The sequence below is a fragment of the Rhincodon typus genome, chromosome 2 (genome assembly GCF_021869965.1).
Source record: "Rhincodon typus isolate 14 chromosome 2, sRhiTyp1.1, whole genome shotgun sequence".
Classification (NCBI taxonomy): domain Eukaryota; kingdom Metazoa; phylum Chordata; class Chondrichthyes; order Orectolobiformes; family Rhincodontidae; genus Rhincodon; species Rhincodon typus.
This window is the reverse complement of record NC_063333.1, coordinates 134,770,201-134,787,590: the sequence shown is the minus strand read 5'-3', so window position 1 is coordinate 134,787,590 and position 17,390 is coordinate 134,770,201. Positions and strand designations below refer to the sequence as shown.

Here is a 17,390-nt window from a genome sequence, read left to right as displayed (position 1 = left end):
GATTTTTCTGAAGCAGGGTCTAGGCCCGAAACGTCAGCTTTCCTGCTCCCCTGATGCTGCTTGGCCTGCTGTGTTCATCCAGCTCTACACCTTGCTATCTCAGATTCTCCAGCATCTGCAGTTCCTACTACCTCTGAAACAATAAATAAGCCTGTTGAATTCTGTAAATAAATCTAGCATTAAGTAAAGAATTTCTATTTCATCCTCTGGCTTCAGAATAAATGACAAAATAGACTTCAATTTTTTTTAATTTTTGCATTATTTTCAAAAAGCTGGGAAAGTAGACAGAATTCTACATCTTTCTATTAAAGACTTCCTTTTAGTCAAGAAAGTGCAAACATTCTGTTAAATTTGTCTCTGAAATTGGTGCAGTACACAAGCCAGAAATACAGCTCATTTGATGGCTGCATTTGAACATTAAAAATGAAATCAGGGATGGAGTTTATCAAGCTGTGTAAAGAAATACATTTTGACGGGCTGTAGGTGCAAATATTTCAAACATGTGACTATTATGGCAAGCATTCAAGGAGTAGGAGGTTAGTGCTCATTCCATCCTAGTCACCTTTGTTATGGTAACTGACAAAGATCTGATCAAGAGTGGCCTAGAGAGAGTCCCATGGCAACACCACGTTTGTACACGGTGTTGTTGAAACCGCACTCAACTGCACAAGTTGCCAAGTTTGAGAGTCCAATAAAAAGAGATTCAGAGACACATGGCACATTTAGATTGCCATGACATAATGACCTAGTGCAAATGTCTATGGCTTCCTTGATTGGCTTGTTGATAAATTGGCTGACAATGGCAAAAATATACATGGTCATTCTATTGCTCTCAAAAGGTAGGTCTTGGATAGTCTTTGTGAAAGGGAAGGAATCCTTCTTTTCATCAGTCGAAAACTCAATTAATACCAGTTGCATAGCTCACTCAACTGCTTGGCCAATTCATACAGTGCAGAACCAGTCATGGATAAAATAGTGCAGAAAGGAACGTTGCTTTTGTGTGTCTTGGGCAGCACATGAATATAGTAATTAGTATATGACAAAATTCATCCTCATTATCAAGCAGGTCACCATGTCTACACTAGTCCAAGAAATGCTCCTGCAACTTGCCTTTGAGTGCGGTTTTGCAGTTGTGTATAATGGCAGATCTTATTAATATAATCTTGGAACCATCCCTGAGCATAGCATTTCTTCAATATCGTCATGTGTGTTGAGAATGACCACTTCTGTCACTTGGTTGGTTTTATATGTCAGTATTTGTCTTGAGCTTACTCAACACCACACATTCTTGTTGCATATGAAAGTCTGCCAAGTTATTGTTTGTTTCACAATATGCACATGCTAGATCTGCTAGGCACACTATCAGAGTTCAGCATCATCGATGAACACTAGCTTGTGGTGAGATAATTGGTAAGAAAAAAAAAGTTTTAACTCAGCAAATACCTTGGCCTGTTAATGAGATTCTGCTATTGGACAACATTTATTAAATAATCCTGACCATACGAAGAATTACACCAGTCCAAGATTAGCATTCTGGTTTGCAGTTTGCATTTACACATAGTGGAAGTTACATATATTTACACATGGGTTCTGTTCCTCCCAGACAAAAGGAATTCATCCAAACATTGGAGCTATATCTTTGAGCAAAAGATCATGGAGACTATCCGTCTTGGTTGCATTCCCCATGGCAATGCGCTGACCAATCAGAATCTATCTTCTTGGTATGAGCTTAATCAGCTAACAAAGATTGACAGTTAACAGTTTCTGCTGCATTTCCATAGTAACCTTGGCCTAATCAATTACTAGCCTCTTGTCACATTGTATAAATTGTTGCTCTCTTTATAAGTTGGTTTCTTTTGTTTCGGTCCTGATAACTGGAAGATGATAGTGTTGTAGAACAGAGGGGCCAAGGGGATCAGGCACATAATTCATTGAAGTTTATGTCACATATAGACAGGGTGGTTAAAAAGACATTCACTGCCTTCGTTGCTCACTCCTTTGAGTATAGGAGTTAGAAAGTCATGTTGAGGTTACACACGACATTTTTGAGGCCTCTTCTGGAGTAGTGCTTCCCGTTCTGGTCACCCTGTATTAGGAAGGATATTATTAAACTAAAGAGGGTTCAGAAGAAATTTACCAGGATGCCGTCAGGTATGGAAGGTTTGAGAGTTACAAAGAAAGGCTGGATAGGCTGGGACATTTTCTGCGGAGCGTAGGAGGTTGAGAGGCGACCTTATAGAGGTTTATAAAATCATGAGGGGTATATTATGGTCTTTTCCTGGAGTGGGGGTTTTCAAGACTAGGGGACTTATTTTTAAGGTGAGAAGAGAGAGAGAGTGAAAAAAGACATGAGTGGCAAAATGCTTTTTACACAGAGGGTGGTTCGCATGTGGAATGAACTTCCTGAGGAAGTGGTGGATGTGGGGACAGTTATAATATTCAAAAGAACTCAGACAAGTACATGAATTTTTAAAGGTTTGGAGGCATGTGGGCCAGGAGCAGGCAGGTGGGATTAGTTTAGATCGGGATTATGTTCTGCATGGATTTTTTGGACCTAGGATCTGTTTCCATGCTGCATGACTGTATAATTCTTTGAAAAGCAGGGGTAAATCGTTCCAAATACAGCATTTTGGTTTCTTTTGCAGGACCACAAACAGAAAATGCTATTTGTTGCATGTTCTGTTTTTTTTAAAAACATAAAAGCCTTAATTTTTTTAACCTTCATTTACAATGACACCTCCCTCCTTCCTGGTGATGCTCTTATACTTAACTTGTCCATGGCTTGAATATCTTACCTCTCACTGTATTCTTCCTGCAATTCACCGACCATTTTCACTGTTATCTGACCAGTGTTATATACTGTAATGGGTTTCTACTTTCCTTTTTTCAAACAAACTTACAGAAAGAATATAGATGAATTGGGGGGGGCAGGCAGGGGAGGGGCTTCGACTACTTGCACCCAGTTTCCATGCAATTGGCTGAATCAGCAAAAGACATCATCAAATTTGTAGCAGAGGTGAATGCCATCCACTTTCCTGATCACGTACATGGCTCTAGATTCAGTTCAGTCAAACCAAGCCGTGCCCACACATTCAAGACAAAATTTCCAGATTCTTATGATAACATTGATCTTGGAAGACACTTCCAATTAAGCATTTTTTTTTTGGTTGCACAAACACCAGCAGACTTTAAAAGATTTTCATATCAAAATATATTTACAAAGAAAATTAATAGGCCAATAAACTCTAAAATGGTTTGATATGGTTTTATAAGGTACTTGATCTTCAGAAACCTTATTGGCAGGTGGTGGATGGGACATCTTTCTGATTCTAAACTCTCATTTTTGATGACAATTTGCTCCTGCTTTACTTAACCTACATTGAGGAATATTTCTTAATGGAATGAATAATAAGTGACTCTTTTCTAGTACTTTTCCGAATTGTATTTATGGAATATTTTACCAATGTAATTATGCAAATAAATTTTAGCAAAATCTCAAATCACAACTTGAATCATAATCATGGAGTCATGCAGCACGGAAACAGACCCTTCGGTCGAACCAGTCCATGCTGACCATAATCCCAAACTAAACTAGTCCCACCTGCCTGTGCTAGGCCCATATCCCTCCAAACATTGCTTATTCATGAATTTATCCAAATGTCTTAAACATTGTAACTGTATCTGCATCCACCACTTCCTTTGGAAGTTCACTCCATCCATGAGCCACTCACTGTGTGAAAAATATTGTCCCTCATTTCTTTTTTAAAAATCTTTCCCCGCTCACATTAAAATTATGTATCCTAATCTTGAAATCTCCGACCCTAGGGAAAAGACACTCACCATTCACCTTATCTATACTGCTCATGATTTTATAAGCCTCAATAAGGCCACCTCTCAACCTCCTTCATTCCAGTGAAAAAGTGTCCTACCTTATCCAGCCTTTCCCTTTCACTCAAACCTTCCATTCTCAACAACATCCTGGTAAATCTTTTCTGAACCTGCTCCAGCTTGATAGTATCCTTTCTTTAACAGAGCGACAAGAATTGGACACAGTCTTCCAGAAGAGGAGGCATATGTCGAGTATAATCTCAATTGCATTTCACAATTGTGCCCAAAATGGAAACTCTACTCCCAGACCTATATATCTGGTGTACCATACATGCTAGAAAATATGTCCCCATCTGAAGAATTATCAGAAAATCTAACACTCAAATGTTTAAGGTATTTCTAGAGCAGTTACAGTGAGGTCTTGCAGTATACTGTTACCAGTCTATGTAGGTTCAAGTCCCACACCAGGACTTGTTGGCCATGGAAGATGCATTCATCGCATGGTGAAACAAGATGATTCTCAATCTGCATATACTTCCTAGATGCCTGATGGCAGGTCATAAGAGCAGGAGTCTTTTGGTTAGCCATCCTGCACAAAACAACAGCAAAGTGCTGCAGTACTTTACCCAGAAGGACCAATCTAATAGAGGTCCTCAGCTCAACCCTTGGAAATGGAGGTAGGAGAAAAAACAGACAGCGCATGTATTCAACAATGTTGCCAAGGCTACCTCCTTTATCGGTGCTTAAAGTAATCAATGGGTACTCCTAAGCACATAAAAACATTTGTGTCTTAAGAAAATGAGGGGAAAACAAACCTAATCTGTGCAACATGCTCTTTGCAAGAACAACTAATTTTGTCCCACTTCCAGCATTCTACCCCTCAGTCCTGAAAAATATTTTCTCTTCATAAATGAATTAAGATTCTCAATCTTATTCAACTGTTTCTTGAATCTATTTGTACTACTTGCTTTAATATGTTTTGAGGACATGTAATTGCATGGAGACAGAGCTGTTTTGTGACAACCAGTCAGGCTAAATGAATATTGACCAGATTGGGGAAAAAATGGAGGTTGTGCACCCCTGCTGAGATCACTTCAGTGTTCACTATCAATCAATAATTTGGACTTGGCTACAGAGAATATAAACTTTAATCTTATTGATGATAAAAAAAGCTGGAAGTTTGCAAAAATAAGTACTGCAAAAATATTGAGGAATTCTCAGAAAAAGTGCTGCAGCTTGTTCATTATTTCCTTTTATTTCTATCCTCTCAATTGTGGTATTATCCTTTTAAACCTTCTATTTAACAATTTCACCAGTGCTTTTATTTCCATTTTATGCCATGGATACTAATTATGTCACTACAATAAAGGTATTGTCTAACCATGTTCCTATGTAGTCCCAACATACTTCCGCTGCTTTCAAACACTATTCTCTAGAAACGAATCATTTGTTTGTTTTAACTTTATGGAGTTGCTTAGTGCTATAGCATATAGCTATACAGCTTAGTGCTAAGTAATATTGTGACTCTATTCCCTCGATCCCCGTCTGTCTGCAACCCTTTAGACTCACTGGGATGGAAAGAAGAGATGAGGAGGAGAGGAGAGGAAGTGAGCAGGGAGAAGGACCGAGAGGGGAAAGACAATTAATGGAATTTGATGAGAGAATTCAGAAGACAACTACGTGGAGTGGACGACAAAGTGGGAAGTGGGGAATGAAGGGGCAATACTGGATGTGATTGGAGTTGGGGAGGCTGGATCACATTTTTAAAGTATGACAAAACTAGTAAAAACAGGGATTTTCCAAATCTGTGTTCAAAGTTGACTGCATTTTATATTGGAATGGCAGCTCAATATTGACTCCTTTGAAATAACACAGAATCTAATTTTCCCCATTAGCAACATCAGTACTGAATGGTCTTTAATGGGATTGTGGATCAGGTCACAACATTCCAACAGCACAATGCAGCAATGACATATCAGTGTGTCATATAACATTACACTCATTAGCCCCACCGTCTCCCAAGGGCAGGTTGACAAATTGGTGAGCGGGGAGGGCATCACAAGCTTGGGGACTATGGCATCAAAGAAACCCCAAACCTTCCTTTAATTATTGATCATTGGGCTTCCTGTGCCTGCAGACCCAGCTGTGGCCAAGTGATACCACTGGGGCTAGAGAGCTGCTGGCCATTTGATTGCTTGGGACTTCCTTCTGGATGGAGGCAGACGCCTCCCATTCAGTCAACCAGTGGCCTGATGGTCATTAAACTGCTGTAGGCTTCCCAACCAGGCAGAGGTGGGTTTGCACTTGACTTTTCAAGTCGGGGGTGAAGCCAATGTCACTGTGTAAAATTCTGACAACAGAATCTGACATGGGCACATTAAAATTAGAATTTTGAGTCCAACTTTTGTTTCAAGTAAATTATGCCATTGCAGTTCCTCCTAGCCATCATACCAATAATGGATTTAAAAGGGAACATTACCTTCATGTCCTAAATCTATGCTGACCACTATTTGAAAGGGTGGGTCTAACCCTTTATATGGTCTAAGGGGAAATAAGATACAGCTTTTTTTTGTTTAAACAGTTATTCACGCATGCATGGAAGTGGTACATATCTAAAAATGGCACACAGCTTAAATCTTTATTGCAAGAACAAAGATTTTACACTTATTAAAAACAGATAAGCTTCCAATCAACTATTCCTACATATGTTATTTTCTAATCAAAAGGTTATATATTTACTCACCCATATCTCTGTCCAATCGTGTTCACATAGCTTACATTCCAGGCATAGTGATTGGAATAGGATTGGCCAGGTGGATCTCATTCAGTATGAGTTCCCTGATTGGGGCTATTAACCTGGGCCAACTGGGGAGTCCTGGCTGACAGATGTAAATGGGAGAGTCAGGATTTCTCCTCCCCCTAGGGACTGGCTCTGAGCTAGCTGGTCAGAGTCCATGTACTGCATAGGTGTAAATAAAGAGGGATTTGGTGACAGGACAGCAGCTTCCATGGAGTTACTTCACCAAGATAGTTCACATGAGAATATTATCCAAACATATTATTACATATTCCCATCACCAAACTAAAGTACGTACTTGTGATTGCAGACAAATCTGGATTGTCTATTCCCCCCTCTACCACACTGATCAAGTCATTTTCACGACCTTCAAGGGGTTGTTGACTCATTTTTAAAATAGGAAATTGTTCTATCTAACCACAGAATGTTATTTATCTTCCCTTGCTACATTTTACTCCTTGTTTGGGATGATTTCTAAGGCCAATAACAGTTCAATACAACATGCAGGTAACTGTTACTCAAGAGTGAACTCTGCCAATCAGAGGACTGGATACATGTCATGGATACGAGCAAATTGGCTTGTCACTCCCTTTATTTTTGGAAATTATTGGAGATATAGCTATTGTCTTATAATCAACCTGCTCAGAGATGTTATTATGCATCTCTGGACCAGGTAAGACTTTAACCCGGCCCTCCTGGCTCAGAGCTATGGATACTACCCTGTAGCACAAGATCCCCTCAAACATGGAGCCAACCACGCACTCCTGTTAATCTAGTGCAGGTGGTAAAAAGCAGCTGCAGGCCACCCTATAATAGGGGTTGACAGCTCTTGCGGTTTGAGCCAGGAGGTCCAGGTTCAAATCCCACCTACCCCAGGTACGTGTCATAGGATATATGAATTGGTTGATTAAAAATATCTATCAATACGCTTGTGCAGCAATTCAAGCTGGATGGTGACTCTGAATGAGTGCTGAATGGGATATTGTCTTTATGAAGTTCAAAAGTTGAATTCCCTACCTATTTTTAGTCCTGCCAATCCCCAATTGCCTCCCATCCGTAATAAGAAAAACAAAGCAGCATCATGGGCTTCCAGTGCTTGACACTGTAGCCCTGACACATTATACGTGACCAGATCAGAGTTCAACAAAACTGCACAAAGATCTGAACTTTGCACCAAATACAACGGTCGGCTCAGTAGCCTGCAGGCACATGCATAAGCTGCAAAATGTAAAAAGCGACATGCTACATCTATGGTTACATTATAAATATATTATCATCGGCAAGCAAGCAAGCTATTCTGATCCAGCTGATCCCAGGAGACAGGGCCACTATTTGCCTCAGTGTTCGTGAATTAGAAACATAGGGGAAAGAAGAAAATCACCCAATGTTCTCATTTCTGATGTTCATGTTACACAAATTTTGTTTATGACAAATGGAGCAAAAGGCACGATTAAGTTTTGTCATAACAGAATCATTTCCACATTAGGGGTTCTAAAACAGATGCAATTTATTTTAACCCTCAGTCTAATACCCACCAGAGTCAATACTTGTAGAGAGAAATGATGTGAAGAACATTGCCAGAATAATCTGAAGAAATGTGTTTTAAGAGAAACATATTGTATTAGTTGGAAAAGATGAACATATGAAATAATATTTGATTGTTCATTAACTAGATTTAACCAATGTGAAACAGTTGTGGTTGAGATTAATCAAATACATCTTAAGAGTAACTGTTTATAAAAAGGATTGCTTTATGTTCACCATAACCCACTGTGGTGCTAATTATTGAACATCAACCTGAATTTACATGATGCCTTCAACATTATAAAGTCCTACGTTGTATTTTCAGAGGAGGAACAAATGTTGACATGCCATAGAATAGTTCAAAGAGGTGATCAAAGACATGGTCAAAAATTAATGGCACAAGAGAGAGAAATTCAGCGATAAGCGAGGGAGCCTAAACCGTAGGGCCAAGGGAACTGAAGACTGACCAACCACCGGTCAAGCACAGCAAGTATAAGGAAGTCAACTGTCATATTGACAGAACCTGTGGTAGTCAATGATGTTATTGTCGGGCTCTAAGAATAGATTAGCTTATAACTGAACAAGCATAATCAAAATGACTTAAATGCTCATGTTGCATAATAAAGACATTATAATATGGCGAGAGAGGCTGAGCTTAAATTAGCAGTTAGAAAACTAGTCAGAGGAAACATGGGATAGATAAGAACAAAGTAATTGAGCAGACTAAACAGAATATATTTTAATCCAAGGAACCTGGGGGAATGAGACAGATGAGCTTACGGCACAGACAAATGCGAGTATGTTATCATACAATGACCAAGACTTGGCTGAAAGATAAGCAGGATTTGGAGCTCGAAATTCCTGCTTTTAGGGTATTCAGTGGAGATAGAGTGGGGATAAAACAGAGAGGGAGGCACTGCAATATTGGTGAAAGAATTATTTACAGTAGTGAAGAGGGATGAAACCTTGGAAGGATAATAAAACATGGCCAACTGGGTAGAAGTAAAAACACAAAAGGCGCAATCATGTTGGTGGGTGTGTTCTGTAGACCCCCAAACAGTAAGGAGGAGACAGAAAGGATCAAACATGTAATCAAATTTCTAAGAAGTGCAAGAATAATAAGGCAGTAATTGTAGGGGTGTTTTGCTGCCCAAATATTAACTGGGACAGTTTGAGTGTGCAAGACAGGGGCCAGGAATAAAGCTTCTAAGCTGGGGAAGGGCGAAATTTGCTAAGATATGATTTGACGGAATGGGAATACTTACAGACAAAACAGCATCAGATCAGTGGGAGACATTCAGGAATAAAATACTGACAGTGCAGAGTAAACATGTTGCTGTAATGACAAGTGGGTTTTTTTTGACGGGCCACAACTAGAGAATACTGCAAGTTAAGAAATTTTTAAAAATCTGTAATAAGCAGGAGAATACCTAGGGAAAAACTAGGGTGCATTAGGGACCATAGAGATAATTCGTGTGAGGACTCAGAAGCCTCAGTCCTCAATGAATGCTTTGTGTCAGTTTTTACAATGGCAAACAACACACAGTATAGACATCAGGGTAGCAGAATGAAATATTAGAAAAAATTATCATGTACAGAGAGGAGTACCAGCAGGTTTCACAGCCTTGAAAGTGATTAGACTCACAAGCTCAGTTATTGAGGAGGACAGGGGAGGAGATACTAGGCCTCCACTGGTAATTTTCAAATCCTTTCTGGCCACAGAGAATGTGCCAGAGGATTAGAGGACTGCTAACGTTGTACTATCGTTAAAGTAATGAGGAAGGGCTAGACCAGGAAATTACAGACCTGTCAGTACAATCTCAGTGGCAAGGATGTTATCAGAAAGAATTCTGAGGGACAGAACATATCTGCAGTGGAAGAGACATAGATTAATCAGGGGTGATCTGTAAGGATTTGTTAAGGAAAGTTCACGTTCGAAAATCCTGATTATAATTCTTTTCCTGAGGTGGTAAAAGTGAGTGTTGATGAAAGTATGCATTCGATGTGGTCTAAATGAGCTTTAGCAAGGATTTTTGATAAGGTTCCATGTGGCAGATTGGTGAAGAAAGTAAGAGCCCATTGGATCCAAGGGAAAGTGTTACACTGGATCCAAAATTGGCTGAGGAGCAAGAAGCAGAGGGTTATGGTACAGGGATGTTTTTCAGACTGGAATTCTATTTTCAGCGAGGTTCAACAGGATTCAGTGCTGGGGCCCTTGCTGTTTGTACATTAATCATTTGGATTTAATTTTGCAGATGACACAAAAACTAGTAGGGTGGTAAATGGTGAGGAGTGTAGCCATAAACTGCAGGAGGACATCAATAGATTGGTCAGATGGGCAGAGCAGTGGCAAATGGAACTTCCTTCCAGAAAAGTGTGAGATAATATACTTGGGGAGGACTAACAAGTCAATGGATTACGCTATGAGTGATGGCTCCCTGGAAATCACTGAAGACCAGAAGGATCTTCAATATACATTTTGATGTGTATAATCACAGATTCCTGAAGGTAGCCGAGCAGTTGATTATATGGTTAAGACTGGATACTTGCTTTTATTAGCTGGGGTATAAAATACAAAGAGCAGGGAGATTATGTAGGAACTGTATAAAACACTGGTTAGGCCATGACTGGAGTACTGCATGCAGTTCTGGACACCATATTGTAGGAATGATGTTGTTGCATTAAAGAGGGTGTTGAAAATATTTACCAGATTGCTACCTGGGTTGGAGGGTGTGAGCTAGGAGGATAGGCTGGGATTTGATTAAAGGTTTATTGTCACATGTATTCCAGTACAGAAGTACAAGAACACAGTGAATAGTGTACAACGTTGCCACACATGGCGCCAACTTAAAAACAAAACTTTGGAACAAGTAGTAACATAGAGAAACAACATTAAAATGTAAAGCATTACTGTTATTCTTAGTATAAGCAGAAAAAGCAGTGAAGGTTGAGGGGAAGGGACCTGATAGACTTGTATAACAGGGGCACAGATAAAATGGACAGGAAGGCACTTTTTCTATGAATAGAAGGGACAATAACCAAAGGGCATAGATTTAAGGTAAGAGGTAGAGGACAGTTGAGGACAAATATTTACACCCAGGATATAGGCGGATTCTGGAAATCACTGCCTGCAAGAGTGGCTGAGTCAGAAATTCTCATAACATTTCAGTACTATTTAGATATGCACTTACAATTTCATTGTCTCCAGCGTCATGGGCCAAGAGCTCAAAAATGGGATTAGGGTAGTCAGATCTGCAGACTTGACGGGCCAAATAGTGTTTTTCTGTGCTTCATATATCTATCAGGCTATAAGATTTCCTCCACTGATTTTGAGTTAAGAGAACATCCTTTTGTTCAAATTAACATTGTTTAATTTTCAAAAGCAATACTTTGATAATTTGGATCTTTTTGATCTGGAAACAGTCAGAGCATTTAGCACACCTCATCCTTCCTCCATATCTTTAAATCTGGACCTAACTGACTGCAGCTCACTGTTTGAAGAATGTTACAGTAATGTGTTGTTGTTTTCTTTTAGAAAACAAAATTGTTTTGTGAATTTATTTTGATCTGAAACAGATATTCTTGTGAAACCTATTTCCTTTTCTTGCTGTAGCACCTGTTTGAAGTTTCCTTATTTGTCTGCAAGCTGCTCACAGCTAGTACCAGTGAATGTGGTAAACTGACAATAAGTTCATAATTGTCAAAAATATAAATGTAACAACTCCTGCTTAATCTAAACCCCTTTCTCTAGATCAAAGATTGACCTCTGTTTCTAAAGAAAAGACTCTTGACCTAAAATAATGCATTGCATTTAAAACAATGCAATTACTATGGTAATAAAAGATAATTCTCAACACTAAGTGCTTCTGCAATGCATTGATACATATAGGATTTGCACTACACATCACATACCTGTAACCAAACATAATATGATTCAAGAAACATGCAAATTTTACTGAATTAGACAAAAGATAAACACCAATGTATTTTCTTTAATAGAACTGAAATACCGTAAGGGCCAATTTCTGAACGTTCATCTCTGGCCTGAAGACAATAGGACATAATAGCATGGAGGATTCACAATTGTGCTGTCTTCAAATTTCACTACTTATCTTCTGGGTTCCACTTATTGAGGTTTCACAATTGAAATTCATATTCAGAAAATCAGTCTTACAGATGGTAACGTAGCAGGTAAATGCAGGGTATGCTTTGATACTGTGCCACACAGGTTCAATCCCACATCTTTGCTAGTTTGAGAAATAGTAGGAACTGCAGATGCTGGAGAATCTGAGATAACAAGGTGTAGAGCTGGATGAACACAGCAGGCCAAGCAGCATCAGAGGAGCAGGAAAGCTGACGTTTCTGGCCTAGACCCTTCTTCAGATTTCTGAAGAAGGGTCTAGGCCTGAAACGTCAACTTTCCTGCTGAGCCTGCTGTGTTCATCCAGCTCTACACCTTGCTATCTCTTTGCTAGTTTGGCTGTTTTTAGCTAACATCATTGCCCCCACACCAGGAGTACTAAAGGGCAATCTGAAAATGACTTTTCCACTGGCAATGGACAAACCTCAATCACATCAATCTGGCTCTCTCAGCTTTGAAATCACCTGGAGTTGACCAACATCCACAGAATCAAACCTTAACATCAGCCAGTGCCCTCGGGACAACAGCGTAGATAAAGATATCAGTCAAATGATAATTCTTCAGCAACGAGAACAGGAAGAAGTGAAACATTTCAAACCTACTCAATGTGTTTTGGAAAGACCTTACATGCTATCACTAACTTGGGTCATTTTCATTCACTCTCACTGAACGCCAGCATGCTGCAGAGGCACAGACCTCCCAAAGGCAGCCAAATTCCTACTGCAACATGTGCTTTTAGAATCATAAAGTTTTTAACAGCACAGAAAAAGACCATTCAGCCCATCATGCCTGTGCCAGTCATCAAACATCAATCTATTCTCATCCCATTTTCCAATTCTTGGCCTCTCGCTTTGCATGCTTTGGCATTTCAATAGCTTATCTAAATAGTTCTTAAATGTTCACTGCCTTTCCACAGCCCTCTGGGTGAAAATGTTTTTCATCAAATCCCCTCTAAACCTTATCTTAAAAGTCTGCTCCCTGGTTAGTGACCCCTCTACAAAGAGGAAAAGTTTTTCCTTCTCTACACTATGTCATTCATAATCTTGTACCTCTCAATCAGACTCCCCACTAGCCTTTTTCGGCTGTGAGGTAAACAACTCCAGCCTATCATGCATGTTATAGTCTGGATAGATGTGGATATGTTAGAGGCTCCACGTTACTGTCCATCACATGCCTGATCAGGAATCTTCCACTCTTACTGCCTGCCATTGATGCGTGTTGGAAGGTTTATTAATCTGTTTGACCCATGTTATGAACACACCTTCCTGAGTTTTCCGTTCCTGCGGTAAGATTTGAGCACAGAATTTCTGAATCAGAGACACTACCCATTGCACTGTTGGACCCACATGCAAGTAGATAAGCACTGATATTCACTCTTCTTTTTGCTGACATGTATCCCATTATACAACTGCTGCACTGATATTCAGCTTTCATGGATCTCCCACAAGCCAAAGCCAACCTGCACCCAAGGATCTAAGTATTCAAAAACCTTCATCTCAATAGGGGTTTAATACAGAGGAGATGAAGTTATGGCTTAGTTGCAGAAAGCCTTGGCAAGACACCATACAGCACTTCAGGAAGGATACACTGGGCCAAGATGGGGTATCGTCTAAATTTACCAAAATAGTACCAGTGATTAAGGTAATATTGTATTAGAATAGACTGGATTAACATTGTATTAGAATGTTGAGGAGTGACCTGAATGAGGTGGTCAATGGTGTGGCTACAGAGAAACAACTTCCTTCGAAGGGGTAACCTAGAACAAGAAGCAAATTTCCAACATTTGTCAAGTCACTGGAGTGATTCAGGAAGCATGTTTTTACAACAAATCATCATGGAAATGTGCAATTCTCTCCCCAAAAAGATTTATTAAGGTGTTAACAAAGATTTACAAAGTTTACACTGACACGGTTAGCAAATGTTATCTATCAAATAATAGGGACCGAGGGCAGGTGAATGAGGTTGAGGTACAGATTAACCATGATCTAAATTGTGAGGGCTTTTGTGGTACATTGATAGCAGCACTAACTCTGGACCAGGAGGTCTGAGTTCAAGTCCCACTTACTCCAGTGGTGTGTCACAAGATGTCTGAATAAGTCAATTAAAAAAAAACATGATCTAATTAAATTGCAGAACAGGCTCGAGGGGATGAATGGCCTATTTTTGTTTCCATGTTCCCCAGTGACCCAGTCAATCTCTACATTCAATGCATGGCATATGATTGGTTCAACCTGATTCAGCAGATCTCTGATTTGTGGTCCACACTGATTGTATTGATATCAACTAGGTTAGCAATGAAGATGTAAAAATTAGACTCAACTAGGAGAGAGGAAAATTAAATCTAGAACCAACATTGCTGTTCTTTCACTAATGATTGTTTGTTATTTAAATGTACTGATATGAGCACTGTGGGAGGATACGATGAGACTTAACAAAGACATCTCACAACTAAAGAGATTATTGACCCAGATTGAAGGATTTCTGCCATGTATGAATCTTGTGTCCCAGAAAGGCTTAGTCACTTTCTTCCAGACTGAAAGGTCAAACAGTGAAAAATCAAAAAAAAAGGAGAAAATCTGTAATTACTGCCATTCAAACGCAAATTCCATATGACCTGGAATGCCTGCCAGACAGGCCATATTTGTCTTTCCTTTTTCCAGTTAGTAGAATACAAGCCAAATATAAAGAAACAAACAGCAGGTCAATCATGTCCCTAACTGGACTGCTGTCAACCAACTACCCCGCTGAACTGACCAGCTACTTATTGTCATTGCTTACCAGAGAGTTTGCAAATAAACAAACAGGAGCCATTCTGAAGATCACATCATCATTTTCAGCAAAGCCAAACTAAAATTTTATTATAAGGAGAAGCAATTCCTTCACTTGTCACGATCACTGGTTCATGCTGTTTGTCATCATTTTGGAAAACCATTTGTTGTCACATTTGCTTTTTGAACTGGGTGAGTTTTCTTTTTAAATTCATCATGGAATGTCTGGATGGCAGGTGGTTTGGAGGGGAACTTGCAGGTGAACAGGGGAGTTACCCCTCAATTATTTATTCCTCAATCAAAATCATAAAAAAAAGATTGATTATCTGATTAACATTTTGCTGTTGGCAGGTGCTTGTCAATTGGTTGTTACGTTTCATACAACACAAGGCCCACAATGACTCTCCTTCTCAACTTCTCCCCTCACCGGAGGCATGGTGACCCTCAGGTTAAACCAACACTCATCCCTCTCAGCAGCCCTATGGGTCACCTGGCACAACGGTACCTTTATTTTTACATACATCAATAGTCCTTACTTAGCTGTAATACACTGAAGATGTCTGGAGGTTATGAAAACATAAATGCAACTATAATGCAAATTTTTTTCCTGGTTGTTCACCCTTCCAACTCTTTTAACCCTAAAGGGATAATTCTGCAGCGAATTTTTGCTAAGGGTATGGTTCAGCACGGAGGGCCCTTGTGATGCAGGGGTGGTGTCCCTACCTCTGAACCAGGAGGCCTGAGTTCAAGACCCACCTGCTCCAGAGGCATATAATAACGTCTCTGAACAGATTGATCAGGAAAATATCTACAGTACAAGATCTAAGACACTAAATAAGCTTGCAAAACAAGCTTAGCTGCATGGTATTAACAATTTACATACTTTTTTTAAAAAAAAATTTACGCTGGTCAACAACTTGTGGACCAGAAAGAATTAATAAAGAGTCAAATTATTCACAATAATATAATTGGGGAACTGGTTAATTGGGTTCACGCACGATACAGTCCCAGCAATTAATCTTAACCAAGTGTGGGTTTGTGTTACCTTTCTCATTTAATGTGGCCGAGAAGGAAGTATTTATTTTCATCCTTCAGTACGCTTGATCAACCTGATCAAACGCGTGAATGGCAAGCCAGCAACATTGAATATAGGACAGGGATTCGAGCTCTGAGCAAGTTCACTATGTCCACATTAACTACCCCTCATCAATAACAAAAAAAAGTATCAGTTTTAAACAAGCCCCAAGCCTGCCCACCAATTCCTTACTCGTATCAATTCAACGGCTGTTTTCATTTACAAAACGCTGAAAACTCACGACCCACTGTGTCAAATAGTTGAGGAGTTGATGTTAAAAGAGATGTCAAGCAAAAAAAAAAGACTTTTTTAAAGATATTTTGATCTTCGAATAATAATAATGTGCAAGGATTTACAAACATTGGAAATTGGAGGCGAACGGAACCAGAAAATATCCCCTTTTTAAAAAACCTTCCATGACACCTCTATACAAGAAAAACAAAACACCAGGAAACGCTCCAGCAACTGACTCCACTAAGGAACATTTATTCCAGTTCACACTTCAGACAATCACAAACAACACAAGTGCATTTACATTTTTCCCTCTGGCTTGACGTGACTATATGAATCCAGTAAATGTGTACAAAACAAACGTATCCCTCACCTTGTTTCAAGCGCTCTCCATTTGTTCCTGTGGTAATGCTTGCGTCAAACGTAGAGACGAAGGGGATTTTTTTTTCTCTCTCTCTCTCTCTCCACGGCCTCAAACCCTTTCTTGTTTTTGTATCCTGGGTGAGCCATTTTTTCCGCTCGGCTGCCTCTGCTCTGGGCTGCACTAACGTGCACCTCCGCCCTTGCCTCGCTTCTTGCCTTTCTTCACCGCCTCTGCCTGCTTGGTCAAGGAGGTACAGTTAACAACATCATCCTTTACTGGCAGCTTGTCCCTCCCTCACAGCCAAAATGCCCCTGCACAAACTGTCAGGCCAACTCCTCTCTGGGCTGGAGAGGGTCAGCCTACAGGCTGTCACAAAGCCCCACTGGACACATTTAGGTGTTGCAAGAAAAACCAAGTGCTTTTCTATTGTGGGATCTGCCTCTGCATTAGTCTTGCTGGCATTCACATTTGAAGTCCCTGTCAGCATCCATTATTCCTGATACACCTCATAGTGGTGTCAAAATCATTTAAATTTAACTCTCATTGAGGTGATTTAAAATTATGTTTGCAGGTATTTTAATTCACCCTAAGTCCAGTAACTCCATCACCTCACTGGTCATTGACCTACATTTGACTCCCAGTCACGCAACATCTTTGATGTG

General features: G+C 39.8%; 1 long non-coding RNA gene across 2 annotated transcripts in view; it reads right to left on the bottom strand.

Moving 5' to 3' along the window:
- The window catches only part of LOC109930841, a 99,306-nt gene extending 82,230 nt beyond the window's left edge, over nucleotides 1-17,076 (bottom strand). For both annotated transcript variants that reach the window (XR_007265449.1, XR_007265450.1), the window contains exon 1: nucleotides 16,738-17,076. This is a non-coding gene — a long non-coding RNA (uncharacterized LOC109930841). The remainder of the gene's footprint in view (nucleotides 1-16,737) is intronic.
- Between the last annotated feature and the right edge of the window lie 314 nt (nucleotides 17,077-17,390).